The 8,290-nt window shown below is 37.1% G+C and overlaps 1 long non-coding RNA gene across 1 annotated transcript; it reads right to left on the bottom strand.

Annotated features, from left to right (window-relative positions):
- Positions 1-2,425: 2,425 nt before the first annotated feature.
- On the bottom strand, positions 2,426-6,190 carry LOC141596739 (uncharacterized). Its single transcript, XR_012522573.1, has 4 exons — positions 6,041-6,190; positions 5,785-5,950; positions 5,562-5,695; positions 2,426-2,903 (listed from the first exon to the last, which is right to left on the bottom strand). It is a non-coding gene; the product is annotated as an uncharacterized LOC141596739 (long non-coding RNA).
- Positions 6,191-8,290: the final 2,100 nt, after the last annotated feature.

Genomic DNA, 8,290 nt, shown 5'->3' with positions numbered 1-8,290 from the left:
GATTTGATTAAATTTTGACGAAAAATGGTTGGAATTTGAGAGAGTTTTAATAGAAGTTGTGTTTTGTTTATTATGAATGAAACACGGTTTTCTGTCGAGTTTCACCCAGACAGGGACGAGCTCGAGAAAGGACGCAGCACCTGCTGCGCCTCTTCCAAGAGTCGCAGCTCTTGCTGCGCCTCTTCCCCAGCCTCCCTCCAGCTCAATTGTCAAAAAATTGTTACAAGTTCGTTATTTGTGGGGCCATTTTTATGCGCCTCTTCTCCAACACCCGATGTCATATATTTGGCCTATTGGACATTTATTTTTGTCCGGACCCGTATTTTCAAAAGTAGACTGCGAGACCGTTGCAGTACTTTATCAAACCCGCATTTTTTCCGAAGTAGACTGTGAACCGCCTGTAGACACCTCAAAATGTCTACCTAGCCTTAAGGGTACCCGATGATGAGGCTCAAATCTAATGACTAAATGAAAATTGGCAATGTTATAGTTAAAGGTTCTTTACGCTTATTTTCCAAAAAGTTATTAAAAATGGCATAAAACCATTCGTAAACCTTTATTCCAATCTTTCTAATTTTCACATCTTATTCCATAACCAAGTCCAAATAGTTATCCGGCCCAATTAATTAAGGCAACCCACGTTATTAACCCGATATATTACATCCATTTTAGTTGTTCACGGCAGCCCACGAGTGAAAAAAAGAGACTTGAGTTTTCGTATTGGCCAAATAGTACTCCGTAGAATTCATGTGCAGCTAAAGTATATTTCCTAATCCATGTAAGACTTAGAGACTAGAGAAAAACAAAGAGATAAAGAAGCTTAAAAGGGGATTTGGTTTTCGTGTAGTTGGCAGATCAAATTAAGATGGTATTATGGGGTTCAAACTCTTATCTCTGTCAAATTGTCAAATTCTATCTCACGTAAGCCGTGAATTAGAACCGACCTCCCTTAATTCAGTTGCTATAAATACCATGCATACCCACACGGAAACAGGGAAGGATGAACAGACGGACATAAAAATAAATCGTCTGCGGGAACACACAATTCCACGGACAGACATACAAACATACGAGACTTAAACAAACAAATACCGTACATCCAATTCAAGACCAGAAGTTCAATACTCCCAGACAGCCGTCTCAATTCCAAATCAAACCTCACAAATAAAGTTTCCCAGTTTCTATATAAGCGCATAAGAGCCGTTAATTTACGACAAAGTCGAAATTCATTAATAGTCAACATTCACATAGGCCTGAGGGTACCAGATTCAAATAAGTTTTTCTCTACTCTTTCTTTTAATTAATTCTTTTATTTTACCTTTTATTTAAATTCTCTATTTTATTGTATTTACTAACCTAGTTAATTTGTTTTTGTAAATAATTTATATTAAATTGTATAATTAACCTTCTTTTCGTCTTAATTTCGTCAAATATATAATATTACAAATAAATAGTAGAGGCCGTCAGTTTGATGGGCGATCCGGGTGCCTAACACCTTCCTGATCGTACCTTTACCCCCGAATCCGCAATCTTTGGTTCAGACCGGAGTGACGGATCAGTCCCCATACCAGGGATCAAAAGGGGTCTTTTCCGTTAACTTTATTTTTGTATGTTTTTATAAAACATACTGGCGACTCCACCTATTTACTTATATTTCAAAAAAGGGAGATTTTTTCAGGGATCTCACACCGCCGCAGTATTTTATCAATCCGAAGCAGACTGTGAACCGTCGTAGTATTTTATCTCCCAGCAAAGATCTTTCATCAGGGCTTCGCTTGCAGCAACGAGTGTATTTCCCGAAGACACACCTTCATCGACATCTTACTATTTTCCCGACGAGAGGTCACTTAAGACCGACTCCCCCAGCAGTTTCTACCGACGTCCTGATGTCCTCAATTTTATTCATAAGAAGAAATCATACCTGAGACCTCTTTCTTGCATGTATTACACTTACATATTCCATATACATACCAATGTGTGTACTTCATGTTAGGCAATTCAGAATTGTGATGCTTCTTTTGTGCGTGTTATATATTGAACAATATCCCTGTTTAATTTCATCTTTATCTATTATTTACAATTGTTCAATTGCATAAAGAAAAAAAAGGCATAGGCTCTCCGTAAGCCAATATTATGCCATCTAAGCTACCCTACTTTACCCTCGGTAAGTATGTTGTATACTTAGAAGGTCCATTCGACCGACTAGGCCTTACACATATTTCCCACCTCATGACGTCGCGTTTTGGCAACTCGTCTGGTCCATATGACTGGGGGAGCACAAAAGCGAGAGATACCCTCGGGTATTTTAATGTTGTGAGTACCCAATTGCCAACCATAAACCTAACCATAGATCTCGTAGAACCTTTGTTAGGCTATATTATGTGTCCTGTTTGTTAATTTTTGACATAATCTTACTCGCAACAAATTAACCAAAAAAAAATTATGATAAATAGAATGTGTTCTACATGTGTTAACTAGGATAAGTAGTATGCATTCACATACGTACTTACAGTAGTAAATTAGTCCTAGTTGCATTTGCATTGAGTCCTTGCATATAGTATTGCATCCCACATAGCCATAACTGGTTAGAATAAAGTAGATAAATATAATTATACAATGGCTAAAGCTTTGCGCATCCCATTAATCAAGCGTCCTAACATATGCATTTGATCCATTGAGTCTACATTCCAAGGTCACATTAGGATGTCCCTGTTTTCAAATAGCATTTACCTCGCTTGAAATTTTACCTCGCATTTGCATATAGCTTATACTCGGTAGGCTGTCACCATTTGGCTTGTGTCTGGTTGCATTCCGTCTCGTATCATCATGAACCATCATAGGACAATATATAGGTTTTGCATTTAGGTAGTTCACATGTCAGTTCGGCATTCTATCAGTCGGTCCTGCACACCCAAAACAAAAAAAAACAAAAAAAAAACCCAAAAAAAAATAGTTCAGTCCTTCAGTCAGTCACGCGTCAACAGTAATACCGGCACCTAATTTAGCTCAACCTTTGCATTCATGTAAAAAAAAAGAACAGGTCTTTGCATTCGGGTCTTAGCTTTAGCTAGCATTAGATACATGTGCATTCACTATTTAATTTAACTCCATTCTAGACCTGTTTGCTATAAAAAAAAATTATTTTCTAAAGCTAATATGTCATGATCCGGGATGGGGAGGAGTAAAGAAGACCCTAATTTAATAGTCACTCTAGCTTGGGAACAAAAGGAGGGTACAAGAAGACTAGACAATACCAACTCACATGTAGTTTCCATCAAAATTTGTTTAATATAGGACCATCCAAGTCCTTTCTCAGTTGCATATATATATAAAAAAAAAACTAAGAGTAAGAATAAACATGTCAATAGAGAAAGAAAATTCACTCTTATAGTCATATAATCTCCGGTGTTCCTGACATTACCTAAAAAAAAAAACTAGTTTACATAAGTGTCTAATTAAATTAGGACCATACCAGTCCTTTTGAGTTAAATAAAAAAAGAGCATATGTCATTTTTATTAGTCGTTTGTTCTACTTTTTACCCTTAACTAGTAGAATAGACTTGAAATACTTTAGGTCGTATCTTTTTAGTGTAGATTAGTCGACCTCTTAGAATCAGCCTAAACAAGGGCGTGCATTTGACCATCTTTTCCATCTCTGTGGTGTGATAATTCCTTGATCGCCGTGTCTCTAACTAGGTGACCTATAGGTTTGGAGATTCCATCTTTCTACTTGATTCGTTAATTTCCCATACTTCATGTGACTATACTAGTTTAAATTAGCATAACTCTCTATTTACCAAATTTGTCAATTTCTCATATCTCAAATGGCCACTAGATGAGCACAATCTCATATGATTGGCCATTCGCCAAATATTCCCATCCTTTTCCATTGATGCTAAAAAACTAGCTCAAAAACATTAAAACAACATTCCTAGTACACCCGTGCCCAAACTTACCAAATGAAACACGGGGGCGCACACTCCATGCCCTTAAAACAAGATAGGTGACCACAAGTCCCTTAGAATGAACTTAAGATGTGAGTCTAAGTACCGATACGAGTTCAAATAGATCCAAATCCTGTTTCAAGACTCTCAAATATTCAAAAAGAAAAATTATGATCTCAAAAGATACAAATCCAATGTCAAAAATATCAAAAATTCACCAGACAAGAAAAAAATCCAGCCAAATTTGCAATCAACTCCAATGTCAAAAGTCTCAAAAATTCACAAGACAAAAAAAGTTCCAGTAACAAAAAAAAAGACAAAAAAAAAAGGTTCCAGTAAAAAAAAAAAGAGAAAAAAAGCTGGAGTTCAAGATGCAAATAAAAATTGCACAGTAGTCACTTTTTCATCTCTCAGACGAGTCAATCCGCAGTTACTTTGTCTCCATTCCTCTTGGGACGATCCTTTCATTCATTTAGGTGATTTAGGTGAGTGAGAGAGGCACACAGGTCTCCAGTGTCTTCTAACACCATAGAACCTTCTACTCCATTCCATTTATCACCCTCGTTTAGCGTCTAAGAATTCGGGGAATGTACACTTAATTTATACGGTCACATAAGTATTTTGTTTCTATGCTATTAGTTTTGCTTAATTAGCAGAGCTTGTTACTGTAAAGAGGGCAAAACTCATTTAACAATATGAATCTCAGAATCCAAGGCAAAAAACAAAAAAATAAGAAAACAAATTGTCACAATCACGACCCATACCAGGTCGGAAAAAAAAAGGGGAGAAGAAAGCAACAGAAGAAAACAGGTGTGTTAGCTGTGTGACTGCTGCGTGACTGACACAGGAAAATACCTGAAGTAACAGGGGGCTGACATAAGTAACAGGGGGCTATCATGAAACACAGAGTGAAGGATTTTAGCTCAGACCACGGCCATAAGTGAACACTCATTCGCGCATATGTTTGACTATATTTAGAAGGCAGCCGTGACCAAAATGTGGAAGGACTTACAACGAGGTAGTTCAATAGGCATAACACCTAATTAGCCAGGAGCTAATAGAAATCCTTATTCGTATCAAATACGAGGTTCCCAAATATCAAATTATATCCTTGTCCGATGAGAAATAGCTACTCGGGGTTAGTGATAGAAGTCGATAAGCTGAGTTTTCTAAGAACTAAAAGCATGGTCAGAAACTGGATACCAATCCCAACTCAGAATACTCCGCCCCTTTCCCGGATCATCAGCACCATTTTTTTTTATGCTTAGCAGGGCTAGTAATGGAGACATCATATTTCTATAGTCTATTTAAAAAAAAAGGGTTAATTGTCAATTAGCTAGTGTTTGTCTCCATTGTCTTAAGTACATTAACATCTTGCATTATTAGCATCATAAGCATCCTATTTGCATTATCAGCATATACTACTTGCGTCTTACATCATTAATCATTTGCATTAATGTCACAATTTCACTATCAGTTCAGTCAAGCACACTACTTGATTCGCAAGACCAGTAAAACTATCAGTTCAATTTTATTATCAAGCATGCAACTTGACCAGTAAAGAAATAAAACAAAGAAGAGAGGCGGTTAAAAATCAGTTCAGGCGGAAAAGCTTACTATTCGAGACGGAGCTTGATACCAAGAATGGAAATCCGGTCACAAAGCACAAAATCCGACGGTGCTCCTTCAACAGTCAACCGCCGCCAACCGGTGCAACACACATCAGGAGCTAAGGATGTGAATGCAGTCCACTATTCAAGCACACAACTTGATTTAGTCGAAGAGTAATAAAAAGGGGCATAATTTCAAAATCAATCAAAAAAGAAAAGGAAGCACTTACTTCGACTGTGCTCCATCAGCAGTCATCCGGTCGCTAATCGGGGGCTCAAATTGCGGCACACCTCCGCTGATTTCCTTCTATATCAGGAGCCAGTTCAACGGAGCTTCGGCACCGACCATCTTTTTGCCAATCAAGCGCTGGAATGACGGCCAAGGCGCAATCCACGCTGATCTCGTCCCAATCAGAATAGTACATTTCAGCAATCATTTAAGGAGTACAAATTAAAAGTCAATCGTCAAAAAAAAGTGGTACTTACTTCGATGGTTCTCCGTCATCGTTCGTCTTATCGTCAATCCGGATTTGCCGCTGGTTTCATCCCATATAAGGATAGACTAATTAATTGGAGTTTTATCTAATGAATAACAATGGACGAAACTCGAAAAAGGGAGTTGACGACTATTTGGGAACTTCACTAATAAATACAGAATAAATATGGGATTTTACACCTCAGACTTACATGTTAGCGTCGCGAGATTTAACTAAATCAGTTTTTAGTGGTAACTCGACTCAATCTATGGAAATATGAAAGTGCCCTTGAAAAAGGATTTAAAACAAATTGATTTAATTGATTATGTAGTGGTCAAATTGGTCGGTCATGCAAACGTGACTGGTACTCAGAATGATCAAAGCTTACGTGGTCCATTGATCAAGCACGTAGGCGTCGAAAGGCAATAACGTGATCTTAGAATGCAAAGGGAGAAGAGAAGGGCGGACACTCGCGTGAAAAATATGTGAGGCGAAGGCCTCTATTTATACTAATCACGAGGGGTAGGGTTTAGGAAAGGGATATGGAAGGAAAGATCTGGAAATAACCGACTTAGGTTGAAACACGAAAACTTGGACAAAAATAAAGCCTTGAGAAAAGGCGCAGCAGGTGTTGCGCTCCTTAGAACAGGCGCAACACTTACTGCGTTCTTTCTTAGGTAGTATTCTTCTGCGCAAGAAAACGCGTTTGACAGCCTGTCGTATTTTAGGCATAACTTTCTCTACAAGACTCGGATTAAGGAAATTTTGTGGCCTTGGAAAGCTAAGAGAAAGATCTAGAACTTTCTGTGAAATAGGTCAGACCCAAAAAAGTCGTTATCACCTCGTAAAACGGGCCTAAATGTCAGGTTGTCATTTTAGCTAAATGAAATGCACATTTGTAATGTAAACTTTAAGTTTAGCCCAAAGAAGTGACATGGGACTCAAAATGAATTTACTCATCACAATTTATGACATCCTAACCTTAGGTAGACAAGCACATTACTTTTTGACTATGGATTTGACGGTTTTAGGAAATGAAGACGGTTTTTGACCCGGACTCCAAATGTACTCTAATTACTGCCAAAAAAGACCATAATGACACCTAGATGACAACCAAGGGGTAGACACAAGTGTACGAGTTACCTTTTATTAACCGATTTACTAAACGTCATAAAATCGTGACACGTGCTAGACATGCGGCCCAATCATCACTGGGTGTTTGGCGGGAGGTGCAGAAATGCGGTGTCTACAAGGGTTAAGAAAAACTAGGATTAATTTAGTAAACATGTCATTCGTGTCGGCTTCGTATTTAGAGAGCTCAACCCAAACCCAATCCAATTAAATATCATGTCATATTCGTGTTGACTCACTTGTATAAATGGGTCATTAAACATCAACCTAATCCCGTTAATTTCGTGTCGTGTTTTCGCGCCGTTTCACTATTTGCCGGCTCTAGTTACACGTGTATTTACAGTGGACCAATTTCATCCTAATTCCTAATTAATAAGGAAGGTCGTAGGTCCACGACACCGATTATAATTGATGTAAATATGGTACAAAAAGTCATAAAATAAGTACGTATAACATAATATATATATATATATATATATATATATATATATATATATATAGAGAAGAGATCAACTAAGGTCCACCTTTATTTTGAGTCCATAAGTTCTATTATGAGCCATTGGATGGAGGGAAATGGAGGGATGAGATCAACCCCAAAAAGTGTGTTTATAAAGCTAATCTCACCATCTCTCTCCTCCTTCACTAATCCACTCTAATTAATCACTAATTTACTTTATAATTCTTTTCCACTCATCCATTTCTCTTTCATCTTACACATTTCATTTCTCTCTTCTCTCAAACTCCAAAAAAAAAACCCAAATAAATAAAAAAAACCCAAAAATCCAAATAAATAAAAAACCCAAAAAATCCAAATAAATCAAAAAACTCAAATAAATCATTCATTCCTCTCTTCCTCATTCACCACCACCCACCACCACCCCACCCGACACCAATTAACCACCCACCACCCCGCCGCCGCCACCCCACGCTTTTTTTTTTTTTTTTTTTTTTTTTTTTTTTTTTCAACTGTTTTTTTTTTTTTTTTTTTTTCGTTTTGTATTAATTTGTATGTTTTTAGTTGTTTTTTCCATTTATTATTTTTTTTGTCTTTTATTTTATTTTAGTTGTCTTTTATTTTGTTAGTTATCATTTTTTAGTCATTTTCTTAAATCAAATAACAATAAAAAAA

Source organism: Silene latifolia, chromosome 8 (genome assembly GCF_048544455.1).
Source record: "Silene latifolia isolate original U9 population chromosome 8, ASM4854445v1, whole genome shotgun sequence".
In the NCBI taxonomy this organism is placed as follows: Eukaryota; Viridiplantae; Streptophyta; class Magnoliopsida; order Caryophyllales; family Caryophyllaceae; genus Silene; species Silene latifolia.
The sequence above is the reverse complement of the archived record's forward strand: the minus strand, read 5'-3'. Positions and strand labels throughout refer to the sequence as shown.